The 19,641-nt window shown below is 39.9% G+C and overlaps 1 pseudogene; it reads right to left on the bottom strand.

Annotated features, from left to right (window-relative positions):
* Positions 1 to 6,380: 6,380 nt before the first annotated feature.
* LOC108303856 lies at positions 6,381 to 8,423 on the bottom strand (annotated as a pseudogene).
* Positions 8,424 to 19,641: the final 11,218 nt, after the last annotated feature.

Here is a 19,641-nt window from a genome sequence, read left to right as displayed (position 1 = left end):
TAGTTTATGCAATGTTCTAAATCCTTTGTGACCATTTCAACAATGTTCACAGTATCTTCACCAGGAGTAGATTCCATCTCAAGAACCCACTTTCTTTGCATATCACTAAGAAGCAGCTCCCCATCTGTTCAGGTTTGATCATGAGATTGGAGCAATTCAGTTACGTCTTCGGGCTCCACTTTTAATTCTAGTTCTCTTGCTACTTATACCACATCTGCAGTTACTTACTCCACTAAAGTATTAAACCCCTCAAAGTCATGCATGAAGTTGGAATTAAATTCTAAACTCCTGTTAATGTTATATTGACCTCTTCCCATGAATCATCAATGTTATTAATGGAACCTAGAATGGTGAATCCTTTCCAGAATGTTTTCAATTTACTTCGCCCTGATCCATCAGAGAAATCAGCTCTATGGCAGCTATAGCTTTACATATTTTTTTAAAGAATAGATTTTAAAGTTGAAATGACTCTGTGATCCATGGGCTGCAGAACGGATGTTGTATTAGCAGTCATTTTTAGCTTTTGATTTAAAGTGAAGAGTTGTGTGACTTTTCCTTTCACTTGAACACCTACGAGCTAGGCTTATTGATTGGCCTAATCTTGTTGTCTCTCAGGGAATAGGAGAGCCTGAGAGAGGCAGAAACAACGTTAATCTCCTTATATAGCTCCTTGACATGCCTTCTTCACTAAGCTTAATCATTTTTAGCTTTTGATTTAAAGTGAGAGTTGTGTGACTTTTCTTTTCACCTGAACACCTACAAGCTAGGCTTATTAACTGGCATAATCTTGTTGCGTCTCGGGGAATAGGAGAGCCTGAGAGAGGCAGAAACAACGTTAATAGCTCCATGAGGGTTCTTTGGTGATGAAGTGCATTGTCAATGAGCAGTAACATTTTGTAAGAAATCTTAAGGGTCCAAGAATTTTCATAAAAGTAAATGACCATTGGCTTCAACCTAAAGTCACCAGCTGCATTACCCCCTAACAAGAGAGTCAGCCTGTCTTTTGAAGCTTTGAAGACTGGCACTGACTTCTCCTCTCTAGCTATGAAAGCCCTGCAGAGCATCTTCTTCCAATAGAAGACTGTTTCATTTACAATGAAAATCTGTTGTTTAGTGTAGCCACCTCTGTCAATTATCTTAGCTAGATCTTCTGGAACAGATGCTTCAGCTTCTCCATCAGCACTTGGCACTTTGTTTTGCACTTTTATGTTACAGAGATGGCTTCTTTCCTTAAACCTCATGAATCAACTTCCGTTAGTTTCAGATTTTTATTCTGCAGCTTCCTCGCCTCCCAAAACTTTCACAGAATTGAAGAAAGTTGGAGCCTTTCTCTGGTTAAGGCTTTGGCTTAAGGAAATATGGCTGGTTCAGTCTTATATCCAGACCACTTAAACTTTCTCTATATCAGCAATAAGGTGGTTTTATTTCCTTATCATGTTTGGGTTCCCTAGAGTAGCACTTTTAATTTCCTTCAAGAACTTTCCTTTTGCATTCACAACTTGGTTGTTAGGTGCAAGGGGCCTAGCTTTTGGCCTGTCTTGACTTTTGACATGCCTTCTTCACTAAGCTGAATCATTTTTAGCTTTTGATTTAAAGTGAGAGTTGTGTAACTTTTCCTTTCACCTGAACACCTACAAGCTAGGCTTATTAATTGGCCTAATCTTGTGTCTCAGGGAATAGGAAAGCCTGAAAGAGACAGAGAGATTGGAAAACAGCCAACAGCCAGTTGGTGGAGTGGTCAGAACACATACAACATTTACTGATTAAGTTTACTGTCTTATAGGGGCACAGTTCTTGGTGCCCCAAAACCATAGTAATGTCAAAGATCACAGATCACCATAACAGATATAATAATAATGAAAAAAATCAAAATATTGCAAGAATTACCAAAATGTGACACAGAGACACAAAGTGAACACATGCTTTCGGAAAAATTGCACTGATAGCCTTGTTCAGTGACAGCCTTGCAGGGTTGACGCAAACCTTCAATTTGTAAAATATACAATATCTGTGAAGCACAATGAAGTAAAGTGGAATAAAACAATAAAACAGGTGTGCTTATACTAAAGACTTTATACATATTAACTCATTTATCTTCACAATAATACCATAAGGTTGGTACTACTATTATCCCAATTTTACTGATGGGGCACATAGAATTTAAGTAACTTTCCTAAGGCGACACAACTGTCAGAGTGATGAGGCTGAGATGCATTGCTGTTAACCTTTAGGTTCAACTATCTCCCCTTCACAAACCTAATATTCCATGCTACGATGTATCAGCTGGCTATCCTTAGATGCAAATGAGGCTGAAAAACAACTATTTCGTTTTTCTTTTAGTGCATGGTAGCAAGGAAGATTTGAGTCAAAAATTACTGTTGGGTCAGCAAACTTGCTTGCCACAGCCAGAGAGAGGCAACTGGAAATATCTAGAGGCGAAATGATGAGAAATTTAATGAAATGGGCCAGGCGAGGTAGCTCATGCCTGTAATTTTAGCACTTTGGGAGGCTGATGTGGGAGGATTGCTTCAGCTCAGGAGTTTAAGACCAGCCTGGGCAACATAGAGAGACTCATTTCTACAAAAAAAAAAAAAAAAAAAAAAATCAAAAAAATTTTTTGGGTATGGTCGCATGCCCCTGTGGTCCCAGCTTCTCGAGAGGCTTTGGTTGGTGGATCACTTTAGCCCAGGAGGTCAAGGCTGCAGTGAGCTGTGATTATGCCACCACACTCCAGCCTGGGTGACAGAGTGAAATCCTGTCTCCAAAAAAAAAAAAAAAAAGAAAAGAAAAGAAAGAAATAGCAAAAGAATTAAATGAAGAAAGCAAATGTTGTCAGTGTTAAATCTATAGGACTGGACGATTTTTATAGGGCAGCTCTTAACTGGAGATAACTGGAAACAGTCTCGCCTTCCCCAGGGGACATTTGGCAATGTCTGAAGGTTTTTTTGGGTTATCACAACATGGGAAGGGGTTCCGTACTGGCATCTAGCAGGCAAAGGCCAAGGATGCTGTTAAACATTCTACAATGTGCAGAACCTCTCCCATGGCAAACAGTTATCCTGTCTAAAATGTCAGTAGTGCTGAGTCTGAGAGTAGTGCTGAGGCTCAGTTATAGAGGATAAGGGAAGAATGTAGGATCACTTCATTTTCTGGTTTAGTGACTGGGGAGATATCCACTTACCAAAATGGAGACTTAAAGTAAGAAGAGCAGGTTTTAAAGATGGAGATAGACCTGCTGTATGTTTATTGAATGTTCCAGAGAGAATATGTAGTGTGAAGATAAATGACTTAAGAACAAAGTGCAGAGGGATGCCAACATTTAAGCATCAGAGGAGCTGTGAGAGACTGAAAATAAGTAGCCAGGATTTGAAGACAAACCAAGATAAATGGTATCATGGAAGACACAGGAGAGAGTTTCAGAAAGAAAGGATGGCAGACTTTGGTAAAGAACTGCTGTATATGTAGCACTTTGTTTTTCCAACTGGAAGACAGCTACAATGCATGTCCCAGCTTTCCTTGCAGGCTGTGTTGTGGCCGATGGAATAAAGGTAGAAGTGATAAATTTCTCCCTGGCCCTGTCCCCTTCTAACAACTCAAACGATCTTTGACACTCTTGACTCCTCAGCTGGCAGGTGCAGAGGTTGGTGGAGAGACTTTAGTCCCTAGGAGATGGTGGAGCCACAAGATGAAAGGAACCTAAGGCCCTGGGTCACCACAGGGAAGGCCAACAAGCAAATATATGGGGAGATTATGACCTAAATGAAAACTAAATTTTTATTGGGTAAGCCCATTAAGATTGAGGAACTGGTTTCCACGGCTTATCCTCACCTACCTTCATTAATATACTAACTCTAAAAATGCCTCAGACCAAAAAAATAAGCAACTTGATCATGAGTGACTTAGACAAGAGCCTCTTTTCATGGGGGCAAGGGAGGCAGAAACTAGCTTGTGGACTGCTGAATGCCAATAGAAGGTAAGAAAGTGGAGATGGGGAGGTTGAAGAATCACCAAGGGAAAGCTAAAGGGAGTCATGGGGTTAAAACAAAAGTCAGGGATATTTATATGATGAGAGAAAGGGGGCACTGCAGAGGAAAGGCTGAAGGTCAAGCATAGATGGGGGTGTTTGAGGGAGCAAAATTCTTGAAAAGGAAGGAGGAAGGAGAATCCATAGTCCAAGTGGAGCAATTAAAATTGAACAAAGAAGGGGCAACATTTTCCTTCACTTGAGAGAAAAGAGATAAAAATAGATGGATTCAGAGAGACTTTGTGCGGAGGGGGAAGAAAAACATTAGAACTCTTGCCTCATGACTTCTGGGGGGTTTTTTGGTGAAGAAGCTGTGAGAATAGAGGAAAGAAAATGGGCTCTGTGTTAAGAAATCTGGGTTTGAAATTCATCTGTACAACTAATTAGCTATATGTGGTAGAGCAATTTTTTTTTATAGCCCAAGTTAATGAGCTCCCTCCCCACTGTAATTTTGTAGTTCACTCCGATTCTGACTCTGAGCTCAGTCGTGAGACTTGCTTCAGCCCATGGGATAGCAAGCAGAGGCTTGAAGGACACTTGGGTGTTTCTGTTTCCTTTCATGGACTCTTGTGATCTCTGTGAAAACAGACCTGGTGTTGCCCATGGAAGGAGATAAAAGGCCACATGGAGCAAAGCAGGATTGTCCCAAGATCCCAGGTGACCTGCCAGCTGACAGCAGATGCATGAGTGAGTCCAGTCCAGAGCAGCAGAACCAGCCAATGGACCCAGAACTCATGAGAAATTATTCCAGTTAATTATTTTAAGCCAATAAATTGGGGTGGCTTGTTATGCAAGTATATTGGACACTCATGGGACAGTCGTTTAACCTCTCTTAGAATCCGTTTCCTTTTTGGTGAAATGGGATATTTATCCTAACTCATAGCACTATTTTGATGTGTAAATAAGATAATGCATTCAAAGTTTCTTGCTCAGTGTCTGACACTTGAAAGCAAATCAGAGTCTCTGTTAACAGAAAGTTAAAAATGAAGTTAGCTGACATTGAGGGCAAGAAACTAGAGTCAGCTGTAGTGAGGAGAGGAGCTAGGGGAAGGTCTGGAATAGCCATTTGAAAAGTAAGAGAATGTATGAATGTATTAGTCTGTTTTCACACTGCTATAAAGAACTGCCCAAGACTGGATAATTTATAAAGAAAAGGGATTTAATTAATTCACAGTTTTGCAGGGTTGGGAAGGCCTCAGGAAACTTACAATCATGGCAGAAGGGGAAGACACATTTTTTTTTTCATTTTGAAAAAGCTATTTATATTTTTCCAAATATTATCCCAAATAGGTGTTTTACAGATAAGGGTCAATATGAAGTCAAACATTCTATAGAAGGAAATCATTTTTACAGACATGAAGAATAATTTTAACGGAAGAAAAATGTCACATCTATCTAGATGTGGCTGTGTTCCATGGGGAAATTTCAGCATCCAAAGTGCAAAGAAAAAATGATAGTGGCTTTTCTTCCTACATAAAAGATTGGGAATCTTTCCCTTATAGCCTACCCTTTACTGTTAGTTGGGATGCCAAAAGATGATATATTGACCTTTAGAAGTTGGGCTCCACGGGACAAGGTTGGGATTATAGGAGTCAAGCATCAGAATGAATTCAATTTTAAAAGAAAAACTGGCTTTGACTCCAAATGAACTCAAAGTTCAGCCAGTGGCACATTCGCAATAAATACAAGTTGTACTTTCACATTTACAAGGTTGTGCCACTCAATGCTATTAAGAACTAATCATCCAAATTAAAGCTATGCATACTCCCATTACTAGTTCTATCCTCAGTGTATCGATTTTTATGAAAGCTCCATGTTATAGCTCAGCTCATAATGGGGAATAAGAACTTTTGGTTCTTAGAAGGAGACATCCTAAATCCTCTGATCTCATCCTTTCATTGCCCTCCTCCATGCCCTGTCCCACTTCTCACCCTGAGACAAGCCAATCTTATCAGATAGGTAGGGTCTCTGTCACTGTCTCATGAAAAATAGTTCTCAATGAAACTAGAGAAAGATCATTCATTCCATGAGCAGCATTTGGCTTTAAGCCAAAGGGATAATAACCGCCTTCCCCAAAAAGAATCACAACCAATTCCATACTAACTCTTCTGCCCCTAATCTCTCATCTAAAATCTCCCAACAACAATCAGCACAAAGTACTGATATTATGTGACTTGAGGATAAGGAAGGGGAGATATATATAGTTTTAATAAAACCCTCATGCACAATTAAACTTGATTAAAAGCCTAGAGAATACTTACAGTAGTAATGAGTACAGAAGGCTGCAGAGCAGAGAGTACAGGTGTGTCCTTTCTTATAGTCAGTCAGTGCTGGGGAGTAGTAGGCAGATGTAACTTCACTTGAGCGTTGGAGAAGCAAAAAAGTTGCCTTGTCATCCTAGGTTGGTGGAAGACTGCTCTTGCTCCCAAATCTTGGAGTGTTCTTTGTGAGAGTGGAAAAGACTCTCTGTGACAGGGAACTAAATGAACGAGTCTTGAGAAGCTGATGTTCTGGAGTGGTCACAGGTCCCAATAAACTCACTTTAATATCTGGTATCTGTAGTGTTGAAAAGGCATTTGAGTTTTCAGTGACATGTAGGGTGTCAATGTTCTCTTGCTCCACCATCATAAACTGACTCCAATACTCCAAGGAAAGCAGGTGTTTAACCACCTTGGGTTGATGCTTGATATCCTGTAACATTGTCACTGGCACAGCATGGACCACTTGTGTAGGGCCAGACTTTAGCCAGATTGGCAACATCCATTTTAGTATGTGGACTCTGAGCCACTCTCTGCAAGTGAATCATAAAGAAAGCTAATATGTCCCTGTTGGCCTGGGACAGTACACCAACAGCCTGATACATGTCAGCTATTCTGTTGTCTTCATGTGTGATATTTGCTGCTTCTATAAAAGCTTTGTTCAGGCAAAAGGTCATAAGAGGTTCTTTGAGATTTCAAAGGAAGTCTTTTAGAAGGCTACAGACACCATGGATATCATCCACTTTGCTGAGGAGGGGTACAGTTTTCACTCTGAGGAATTTCTGTTTGAACTCTTTTACTGTGCAGTCATAGCCCAAGATACTATACAGGCCTGCCTGTCAGACCTCTCTGCTTAATCTCATTTACACAATGCACAACAGCGGAAGGGATCGTTGGAGAAGTCTGGGACACAAAGTCTGCCAGCATTCCCTCTCCAGTCTTGACAGGTGTTCCTATCAGGGTAGGAATGCAGGGAAGGGGACAGCGGTCCTGACATTCTAGATGAGAGACCGCATGACAGTCTTGACACTTCAGAGATAGTTTTCCAAATTTTATCCACTTTCCACATGGAACACAGGACTCAGGTTTAATAACTGTCTTAGAGACAAAGTCATGCAGGCACATCCCTCCATTACTCTGTGTCGTGCCCACACTGTCTGTCTCGGTTCTTGGCTCCAGCTGCCTGCTGTTTAGGGTGGAGTCACTGTTCCAAGGATGTAAAGTACCTGTTTTCCTTTGGCTCCTGACCCAGTATGGCACAGTCTCAATAGTGGACACAGCTTTGATGGGCCCGCCATCATTGGAAACAGTCACTGTAATTTTTGCAACTATGGATTCATTCCCCTGGTCTACTGTGGAGCCGATGGAACAAGTTTTCTGTACACGTCCAGGAGGACCATCAACAAACTGTCAGCTCCAAGAGCACCCCTTTTCTCTCTTCTTCAGTTTGAAAGTCTTCACCAAAGAAGAGTCCCAATCCAGTGATTCATCAGTCTTATCAAAGATGATATATGATAAAATGGAATCAGATTCATCAATGGTTGATAGTCTTTTGTTCCCAGCATTGCTGTTGGATGGTTGGCCCCTGTTGAGAAAAGCCAGACACCAGGGACTATTGGTGGGTGGAGGGTAGGGAGGGATAGCATTAGGAGAAATACCTAATGTAGTTGACGAGGTGATGGATTCAGCCAACCACCATGGCACGTGTATACCTATGTAACAAACCTGCATGTTCTGCACATTAAAGTGCAATAAAAAAGAAAAGACAGAGCTGATTTTTCCTCCCCGCTTAGTTGAATGCTGCCAGATGTGTCACACATGAGCATCTCTTGAATCAGCTGAACCTGTAATTCCAGCTTTTTGCTGTCAGCCTCAGCTCTCTGTCTCTGTTTGATCTCTACATCCACCTGATTACATATGTGCTTCAGCTTAACATCCAGAGCACTTCGCTCAATCTCTGCTTTCATCAAAAGATCCTTTTATTCCACCAGCTCATGGTCAGTCTTCTGCCACTTTTTAAGGAAATCCTCAAATTCCTTTGCCAACTGGATAATTTGGAGTTTGTTTCCATCACTGAGAATCTCCACCTGGTGCATAAGCTGCTCAAACAGATTCTGCATTTTCAACATCATAGTATCCATCTTTTTTCAGTCAGCCTGGCCTTACCTGGGGAGCCCTTCACTCCCCACCTTACCCAATGGCAGAGCAGTGCCCTACCGCTAGCTCCTGAGGCACATTTTACATGGCAGCAGGTGAGAAAGAGCAAGTGTGAGAAGGAAGAACCATCAGACACTTATAAAACCATCAGATCTTGTGAAAACTCACTCACTATCAGGAGAACAGCATGGAGGACACTGCCCCTATGATCCAATCACCTCCCACCAGGTCTCTCCCTTGGCATCTGGGGATCATGGGGATCACAATTCAAGATGAGATTTGTATAGCAACACAAAGCCTAACCATATCAGAGAGGAAAGTGCCAGGCAACAGGGTTGATCTCAGTTGAAGCCTCAGACCATGAATTTTAAGTGGCTTTTTAATAGGCACATATTATTATGTACTTTTCTCCAAAAGGACCCAAGACTAGAAGGGAGAGTTGCACTGTTTCATAGTGACACTTCTGCAGGCAGGCTCTGGAAAAAGAACCCAGGAGCAATAAGTGTGAGTAAAGATATGCAATTTGTGGGATAGACTGGAAAGGGAAGATAGGAGGAACCCTGAGAAGTTAGGGTACCAGCGACCTCAGTAGGGTATAAAATTTGTGTATCAGAAATAACCAAAGTGAGAGCACTGGTGAAAGAAATGATTGTGATCAGTGAGGTGGCTGCAAGAGTTACAATTTCAGAGGCAGAGCAGTTTCAGTTAATGAAACATTCTAAGAAAATAATAATAGGAGTGAGAGGCTAAAGTGGCAACAAGCTGCAGTCAATAAGTTTGAGAAAGTAAGAGATATCTGAGGTTGGGGCACTAGATGGAATAGCCCCATAGACACTGAATTCATCAAGGATGTTATATTAGTCTGTTCTCACACAGCTATAAAGAGCTACCTGAGACTGGGTAACTTATGAAAAGAGGTTTAATTGACTCATAGTTCCACAGACTGTACAGGAAGCATGACAGGGAGACCTCAGGAAACTTACAATCATGGGGGAAGGGGAAGGAGGAAACAGGCATCTTCATCACATGGTAGCAGGAGAGAGAGAGTGCACAAGAGAAGTGCCACACACTTTTAAACCCATCAGATCTTGTGAGAACTCACTATCCTGAGAACAGCATGGGGGGGAAATCTGCCCCTATGATCCAGTCACCTCCCACCAGGTCCCTCCCCCAACATTGAGAATTACAATTCAACATGAAATTTGTGTGGGGACATAGAGCCAAACCATATCAGATGTCAAACCAGCTTCCTACACACAGTAGAAAATAGGGCTGGTGGACAGTTCCAGCACCTCTCAAATTTTTGTTGGTAACTTAATTCTTTCTCCAGTTCCAGATCTAAAGATTCTAGCAGAGGACTTCAGTGATGTGCCTGTGCTTATACCTAGAGAGTCAGAGTGTGATGATTAAAACCAAATCATTAAAGTGAGAAAAAAAAAGCAGTTTTCCAAAAGATGAAATGTTGTTCCCAGAATGAAGTTGATATATTACAAACAAAAACAAACAAACAAATTACACCTGCATGTCCACCACATTTGCAAGACCGTAATGTTGTTCGCACAGAATCTGTTGTTTAAAGCTCCTATCTCCCAGAACTCATAGTGTGTGGTCTTTAAATAGTTCCCAGTAAAAGGAACCAGGACCCTCTGGAGAAATGGCTGAATCTACCTCTGCAGCAGGATGAGCTTGGAAGATGTAGTCATAAAAGGAAGGAAAAAAGCTATCTGGGATCACATCAAAAAGACACAGGAACCTAACTGAAGGGTCTGCCACTAGGAAAAGATGGGACAGCTTGAGTATTGTATTAGTTCATTTTCACACTACTCATAAAGACATACCCAAGAGTGGGCAATTTACCAAAGAAAGAAATTTCATTGGATTTACAGTTCTGCAGGGCTGGGGAGGCCTCGGGAAACTTACAGTCATGGCAGAAGGGGAAGCAAAAACATCCTTCTTCACTTGGTGGCAGGAAGGAGAAATGCTGAGCAAAGGCGGAAATGCTCTTTATAAAACCATCAGATCTCATGAGGACTCACTCACTGTCACAAGAACAGCATGAGGGTAACCACTCCCATGATTCAATTACCTCCCAATGGGTCTCTCTCAAAACATGTGGGGATTATGGGAACTACAACTTAAGATGAGATTTGGCTAAGGATACAGACAAACCATATCATTCCCCTGGCTCCTCCCAAATAACATGTTCTCACATTTCAAAACTAATTATGGCTTCCCAACAGTTCCTCAAAGTATTTACTCATTCCAGCATTAATTCCAAAGTCCAAGTCCAAAGTCTCATCTAAGACAAGGCAAATTCCTTCTGCCTATGAGCCTGTAAAATTGAAAAGCAACTTAGTTACTTCCTAGATACAATGGGGGTACAGGCATTGGGCAAATACACCCATTCTAAACAGGAGAAATTAGCCAAAACAAAGGGGCTACAGGCCTCGTGCAAGTCCAAAATCCAATAGGGCAGTCATTAAACCTTACTGTTCCAAAATGATCTCCTCTGACTTCATGTCTCACATCCAGGTCACACAGATGAGAGAAGGGTCCCCATGGTCTTAGGCAACGCTTCCCCTGTGGCTTGGCAGGGTACATCCCCCTCTCAGCTGCTTTCATGACTAGCATTGAGTATCTGTGGCTTTTCCACACACGGTACAAGCCATCAGTGGATCTACCATTCTGCGGTCTGGAGGATGGTGACCCTCTTCTCTGTGTGGTGGCTCCCTACCCTACATTTTCCTTCCACACTGTCCTAGCAGGGGTATGAGAATTCTGCTCCTGCAACAAACTTCTGCCTAGACATCCATACATCCTCTGAAATCTAGGCAGAGGTTCTCAAGCCTCAATTCTTGAACTTCTGTGTACCCGCATGACCAACCTCAAGTGAAAGCCACGAAGGCTTAGGGCTTGCACCCTCTGAAGCAACACCCTGAGCTATATATTGCTTCTTTTACTACGACTGGAGCTGAAGCAGCTGGGATACAGGGCATCATGTCCTGAGGCTGCACAGAACAGGAGGGCCCTGGGCCTGGTCTACAAAACCATTTTTCCCTCCTAGGCCTCTGGACCTATGAGGGAAAGGGCTGCTGACATGCCCTGAAGACATTTTCCCCATTGTCTTGGTGATTAACATTCGACTCCCCATTATTTATGCAAATTTCTGCAGCTGGCTTGAATTTCTCCCCAGAAAATGAGTTTTCTTTTCTATATCCCAGGCCAAAATTGTCAGATGTCTGTGCTGCCTTGAGCAGTATCAACCCCTTACTCTAGGAAAATCTTGCAACTTACAATTCAGTGCTCTGTTCAACCAAAAGCACAATCATTCTCCCAGATTTTTATAGTTAAATATTAACTTTGCCACCAGTATATTTGGCATGTAAAGCAAACTGATCATTTTTTAGCCTACATAGGAGAATATCTGCTTGAGAATTCAGTCTTGAACTGATCTCTCTAAATTCTGTCAAAAGTATAGGTGAGAAAAAATTATATTTGATAGCATGAATAAGAGATGTAAAATCCATTTTTCTGTATTTTCTATGTTCTATTTTAGTTATCTTTTAGTATTACTGTAGTTCTTTGGGATGCTATGTATCTGTAATGTGGTTAGTAATTTACTGTAAATACTTTAGCCTAAGAAATGGATCTATTCAGGCACATAATTTAGTTCTAGGTTATACGTACCTCAAGGCTGGTTAGTTGGTATTTAACCAAAAGCCAATAATCCAGAAGAGGCTACCAAAAGCACTTTGGTTATATTTACCTTCATTTAACACTAGAAGGTGTTTTAGTTACCACTACTGACATGATAAATTATTTTCTTCCCACTGGATAAATAAGTGGCATTAGAGATGTGGAGGAAAAACATTTCTGTTTTTACATGAAAGCTTATACCTTCCAGAATGGAGAAGAAGGCTTAATTCTGAATCAGTTCTGTGTTTAATCACTGACTTGGAGAACTGCTGCCTAAACCAAGCTATGATGTTAGCATCTCGTATTGGAACATTGTCACATTTCCTCAAGTGAACCATTTATACAGGATAGAAACTTGAAAGGACCAAGAGCTGGAATATCACTGAGTTTGTAATACATTATATGACTATTTATTTGCGGTATTTCTTTTAACACCATGTACTTACAATTGTTCCACTAAGAATTGGACTTCTGCAATGGAGTCTAGAGACACTATTCCCTGTTCCTCCATAGACAGCTAAATTCTTCCCTTTGGCAGGAGATATCTTTGTGTTCAGTGGAGAGAGAAGCCTTCTCACAGCCCCTGTAGTATGAACTAGGGCTGGTCAACTCCAGGAATGAGTAGCTGACCTCTCACTGCTGCCATCAGCTGCAATCTGAGATCCTGCTCCAACGATCAAACACCTTTTAAAAGGAGACTGTGAGGAGCTAGGGTCTTTTCTCAACTGGAAGGAGAAGACTCTAGAGAATCATTGCAGCCTTTTTAGTAACCTGCTGGAAATCTGGCTGATGCATGATTACTCAGGGAGAAACAAATCATTTCCCAATAACTGCTAACTGTGTGCATTCCCTCCACAGCCTAACGCCCACTCACAACTCAGAGCCTTGGGTAGATTATATCCTAATCCTTAAATTATTTTCTCTTCAAAGAGAAAAGACATTTTAGATTTTAAAGAAAGTACAATAACACGTTAAGAAATTCATTCAGCCACTTCAATAATCATTGCTCAATTAAATTTCTATCATTCTGTACTTTCTTAAATATTCTTCTATTCCCTCCACCCCCACTGCATCTCCCAAGTACTCTTGGGTGTTCAAAATAAATTCTAAAAATCTGGCTCACCTCTGAAAGACATTTATAAATATGTTTTCCATTTCGATCTGGCAGGTCTCATGCTCTTATTGTCCTACTTTCCTTGCACATGCCTTTTCTGGCTGGCCCTGTTTGGCTTTTTGTGCATTATTTAGCCTCCCTCGTGCATTGTTCATCTCCGTGCCCTGCATTCTACCTTCAAGCTCTATTTTACTGACTTTCTTCTGTTACTGGGAAACTTCCCAGTTTCCTTCCAGGCTATTCAGTTTCCTTGGCATTACTTGCTCATTGATCATTTTTAACCACTTTTCCACTTCTGCTGCTTGGCCCAAAGTGAAATGTGAGACTACTGAAAGATTTTGAGGAAATTACTCTGATGCTGCTGAGCAGGAGTCTTTTCAGCTGTTTTTCCTTATCTCCGTGGCCTCAAAGTCACAGGTGCTTCTCATTCATATTGAGATCCTATCGCATTTTGTAATTTGACCTGAATTACTGCTTTGATCAAAAGCAAGGATGCACATTGCATCATGAATTTTGTCATATTCTCCAATATTTACACTAAAGTAGACCCTTCAGATGAACTTTAAATGTTTTACATTTACTGACAAAATTATAAAGCAAACCCAGAAAAGTTAATCTTTTGGGAGCCTCTGCTCTGAGGCTATGAATCTTGGCTTTCTAAACCAGATTTGGATGTGTTAATCTCTTTGCTTTAGAGTGTCATTTCTCTGGTAAGAATGTGTCAGGTAAAATACAATAGACATTTTAAGCACATAAAGAAAAATTAATTTCTATATATATATATATTTTTTAGTTTACTAATCCTCTATTGAGTTTTGCAGTTTTGATTTGGAAACTCCATTTGTTCAGAAATTAGAGTGATATTACAAAGCCTTAGAAGTGAGCATTACTTGACAATCAACCTTTTAAATTGTATGGCATGATTCTCAAATGATATTCCTTATGTTATTCAAGCACCCTCTTCCTTTTTCAAGTTTATACATACATTTCACTCTCTCTTTCTTCATTCCATCTGCTAACACCGCCAGTCTAACACTTCAGCTAGAACTATGCTTTCTTCCTTAGCTTAACCATGTTGACTTGTTCAACAATGAACTTGTTAAATAGCACATCACTCAAACTAATAGCATACCAACATCTTTCGTTTGTTCTTAAATTACAATTTATATCTAACAGATTATATTGCTTAATTAAATGGATTGTCTCAATGTGTTAGCGTTCTATTAGCGTTTAATGTCTGTTTATTAGCCCCCTATTTGAGTTCCTGTTATATTTGCAAATAATGAGTTTTGATTTCTTTAAAATATTCTACAAATTTGTTTTCCTACTAATTCAAAATGGGCTTCTTCTAGTCAATACCCTGTCAATATAAGTTTTCTCTATGCTTCTTCCAAATGTATATAATGTTCAAAGACAAGGATAGGCTAGCTTATGCTCTGGTAACACATGACTCCAAAATTGTAATGGCTTAAGGCAATAGAAGTTTATGTTCATCTTGAGTCAGCTATACCTCTCCTCCACACAGGATTCATTCCTGGACCAAAGCTGAGGAAGAAACCCATATCTGAAACATGTTTGGCCTTTCAATAGAGGGAAATGAAAGAAAGTGTAGCGCAGCACACACTGACTCTTAAAGTGTCTGCCCAGAAGTGGCACCATGACTTCTGCTCACATTTCATCGGCCAGGCCTGAGCTCAATAAGCAGGGGGTGAGGGGAAGATGAAAAGTAGACTATAGTATCCCAATTAAAGAAAATATTGCATCAGTTAGAAATCAGAACATAAACACATTGCTACTAGGTTGTAAAATCAAAGGAAAATATAATGATATAAAGCAATAATTCAATTTTATCATGTAAGGACTTATATTTGGTTTGAGTGAGTAGTAACAAGGCCTAATAATAATGCAATTAAATTATTTATTTCAATATACCTTTGTAGGTATGCTTTTTCTTTTATTTCTTTTACTTATCTGGATTTTTCTTATTTTGCCTAATAAAACTCTTATGCAATGTGAGGCACTGCTAGAAGATAGTATATTCCTTGGTGATATCTTTATATAATATATAATTAGCATTACATATTATAAATTTTAAACTTTATTTTATAAATTATCATATATAAGCCACAGTATTTCTTCAGTCATTAAAACAACATAACTATTTATTCTCTAAATATATGTGTTTAGAGAATAAACACATATGTTTTAGAGTTTAATGAAATACTCTAAAAATAGAGGACCTAACTTTTTCTCTCATTGCCCATTTTTTTAAGAGTTGAAGATATTTGCTTCTATTAAATATAGTAACAAATAGGCAAAAGACAAATACTTTTTTTGTTTTTTTGAGACAGAGTCTCACTGTGTCACCCAGGCTGGAGTGCAGTGGCACGATCTCAGCTAACTGCAACCTCTGCCTCATGGGTTCAAGAAATTATCCTGCCTCAGCCTCCTGAGTAGCTGGGACTACAGGGGCCCCTCACCACACCTGGCTAATTTTTTTTTTTTAATCGAGATGGGATTTCACCGTATTAGCCAGGATGGTCTCAAACTCCTGACTTTGTGATCCACCCACCTCAGCCTCCCAAAGTGTTGGGATTACAGGCGTGAGCCACCATGCCTGGCCAATAAATACACTTTTTAAAGTAAGTTTTCAAAGCTTAGCTATAGTTTCTGCTTATCAAGCATTTACCAGGCTTATTTATTCAATAATACTTACTAAGTGCCCAGACTCTATTTACAGTGAGCAAGGCACTGAGGATATTACGGTGCATAAAACAATGTACCCTTGTCCTCAAGGAGTTTAAATTTTAGTTGCAGAAATATAAAATATACTATTAAATAAATACATATGATAATTATAGATTGTGATAAGAAGAAAAAAATGGATGTTGTGTTTCAGGAACTAATTGAGATGGACTGAGTATAATCCAAGATATATTTTGGAAATAAAATATATGTCTTATTGATGGAGTATATATATACAAGATGAGGAATTGGGAGAAATTGAGGATCACTCAGTGTCTAATAGACTAACTGGAGAGAAGACAGTATCTTCTGATATGGGAAAGAAAAGAAGAAAATAGGGTTTGGGGGGTAAAAGGAAGCAGAGGACTCCTATTTTTGACATGTTAAGCTTGAGGAGCTTATTAAACAGAGGTACAAACATCCAATAGAGAGTAATTGTGATATATAATTAGAGACATTATATATTTCATATGATGTAATTTTCATATTGTCATCTGATATTATACACACACACACACACACACACACACACACACACACACGGAGAGAGATTCAAACCATTCCCTTATTTTTGAATACCATCTATATGTATACACAGACACACGCACATACAACAGTTGAAGACACTGAGGGCCTAGGACAGAGCTCTAAGAAATTATGATGTTTAGAGTTCCAACAGAGGAGCTGGAGCCAGCAAAGAGGGTAGAGAAGGAATGCAAAACTTTTTCTGTTAAGATTCAAATATCCTGGTCTTGGCAAGCCATAGGGGCTCTTTCTCACAACTACCCAACTCTGCAGTTATGGTACAAAAGCAGCCATAGACAATACATAAATCAATAAATGTGACTGTGTTCCAATGAAGCTTTATTTATGGATCCAATTTGAATTTTATGTAATTCCTGTGATTTAGGAAATATTCTTTTTATTAATTTTCAATTACTAAAAAATGTAAAATCATTCTTAGCTCACATGTACTACAAAAGCAAGTCGTGGGCCAGATTTTGCCCATGGGCTGTGGTTTGCTGATCTCTGAGGTGTTAGTTATCCATAACTGTGTAACAAATTACCGTAAGATTTAGCAGCTTAAAACAACTCTATTTTCTCATGGTTTCTGTGGACCCGGCATCCAGGCTCAGTTTAATTGGGTTCTCTGAACCACGTTCCCTTGCAAGCTGCCATTGAGGTGTTGGCTGGGGCTGCAGTCATCTCAAGGCTCAACTGGGGAGGATCTGCTCCCAAGCCCCCCAGCTGGTAGTTGGTAGGATCTACTTCCTGACTGGCTATTGACTGGAGACTTCCTTCCATTTTTTGCTGTGTAGCCTTTTCCAGAGAGAAGCTCAAAACATGGCACCTGGTTTATATAAAAGGGAAAAAAAAAAAGAGAGATCATGAAAGAGTGAGCAATATGGAAGCCAGACTCTTTGTAATCTAATCACAGATGTATCATTCCATCACTTGTCGTATCTTGTTCATTTGGAAGGAAGTCTCTGGATCCAGCCCACACACAAGGTAAGGGGATTACACAAGGGCACGTGGGAGGTGGGAACCATTGGGGAACCATCTTAGAAGCTACCTTCAATACCTGGAGAGTGTGATGTCACACTCAGAGGCAGAGAGGAGAGCGGCTCCAGAAGGCAAAGGGAGCAATTTCATTAAGTGTTGCTGAAAGGTTTGTAAAGATAAGGATGGAAAAGTTTTAATAGGTAGAAGAGGTTGAAATGAAGAATGAAATGCAGGAGAGTTAAATGGAAACTGTGTAAAGGCCACCTTCAAGAATGTTTGCTACAAAACAGAGGCTAGAATGAGACCACTGCTAGAAAAGAAAGTGAAGTAAGGATGATTTTTTTTTTAAAGGAAGAAGTTTAGTAATAGAGCATTTTTGTATGCTGATGGAAATACTCCTGTAGAAAACGAGAGAGATTCTTGGTGCAAGGGAGAAGAATGAAAACTGAAGGACTATTTTTCAGAAATGGAAAAGTGTTAGGATCCACATTCCCTGTGTAAGGATGGGTCTCTGATGGGAGGTAGGAGACATCTTTCAATGTAACCATGTAGAACACCAGGAGACATATCAAAGCAATTTGTCAATTTGATGGTGAAAAGATAAAGGAGTTTCTGGAAAGTTTTTATAGATTCAGATACATGTGAAATCAGCAAATTGATAGGGAGGTCTGAGGATGGAGGTGTACTTATGAGATTGACTGCTATTTTTTGCTAAGTAGGAAAGTAAACTTACTGGGACTACATTTAAAATTGCCTGGCATGGTTGAGCTTTGAGTTAAAATTGTTACTATAAATCAGTCATCCTGATGACTTGATTTTCTGTAGTAACTGCCAGCTGCTCACGTTTGTGCATGGAGAAAATGGATGTTTGAGGTTTTCCTGACATGTGCAATAGAGTGAGGGAGGATAAAGACACTAACTGTATTCAAAAAAGGAGTAACTAGGCCAGAGTATCAAGGCTGATCCATAGAGAAGTAAAATCAGCCAGTGTAATAGTGAGAGAATAGTGGAATTATAGGAAGTAAATACTCCTTTATAGAAAAGTGAGATGCAATTAAGAAGTTGACCATTTTATTTTATTTTATTTTTTTATTTATTTTTTTATTTTTCTTCTTTTTATTGCATTTTGGGTTTTGGGGTACATGTGAAGAACATGCAAGATTGTTGCATAGGTACACATATGGCAGTGTGATTTGCTGCCTTCCTCCCCTTCACCTATATCTGGCATTTCTCCCCATGCTATCTCTCCCCACCTCCCCACCCCCCGCTGTCCCTCCCCTATTTCCACCCAACAGACCCCAGTGTGTAGTGCTCCCCTCCCTGTGTCCATGTGTTCTAATTGTTCAACACCCACCTATGAGTGAGAACATGCGGTGTTTGATCTTCTGCTCTTGTGTCAGTTTGCTGAGAATGATGGTTTCCAGGTTCATTCATGTCCCTACAAAGGACACAAACGCATCGTTTTTGATGGCTGCATAATATTCCATGGTGTATATGTGCCACATTTTCCCTGTCCAGTCTATCATCGATGGGCATTTGGGTTGGTTCCAGGTCTTTGCTGTTGTAAACTGTACTGCAATGAACATTCGTGTGCACGTGTCCTTATAGTAGAACGATTTATAATCCTTTGGATGTATACCCAGTAATGGGATTGCTGGGTCAAATGGAATTTCTACTTCTAGATTCTTGAGGAATTGCCACACTGTCTTCCACAATGGCTTTGTCTGACTTGCAAAACAAGGGGGAGTTATTGTTCACATATTGAACAGGTTTCAAACTGTTACCATGGTTATAAAACTATCTGTCTTAGAAAACGCTTGTGGAAACTTTAATTCTCAATTCTTTCTTTTGTTTTTCATTCATCCAGAGCTAGAGCTGTGGAAAAGATAGTCAGGGAATTTCCAGATTTTACTATGGTTGTTGAGTCAAGACATGGTTTGTGGAGGACTAATTTTTAGGTTGAGCATTGATCAGTGTAATTTTCTTCTGTGTTTCTGTGGAATATTTTAAGTCATTTGTCAGAAAAGCGGCTGTGTCAAAGTATTTGAGACACTGGACAACAGACATTGAACAACTGTGAGACAAATATATAAATAAATGTATTTAAGAATTGATTAGAAGATTCCCCACAACTGGGGGTGATT

Source organism: Cebus imitator, unplaced genomic scaffold, assembly GCF_001604975.1.
Source record: "Cebus imitator isolate Cc_AM_T3 unplaced genomic scaffold, Cebus_imitator-1.0 Scaffold2, whole genome shotgun sequence".
Taxonomy (NCBI): Eukaryota; Metazoa; Chordata; class Mammalia; order Primates; family Cebidae; genus Cebus; species Cebus imitator.
This window is presented reverse-complemented; position numbering and strand designations above follow the sequence as displayed.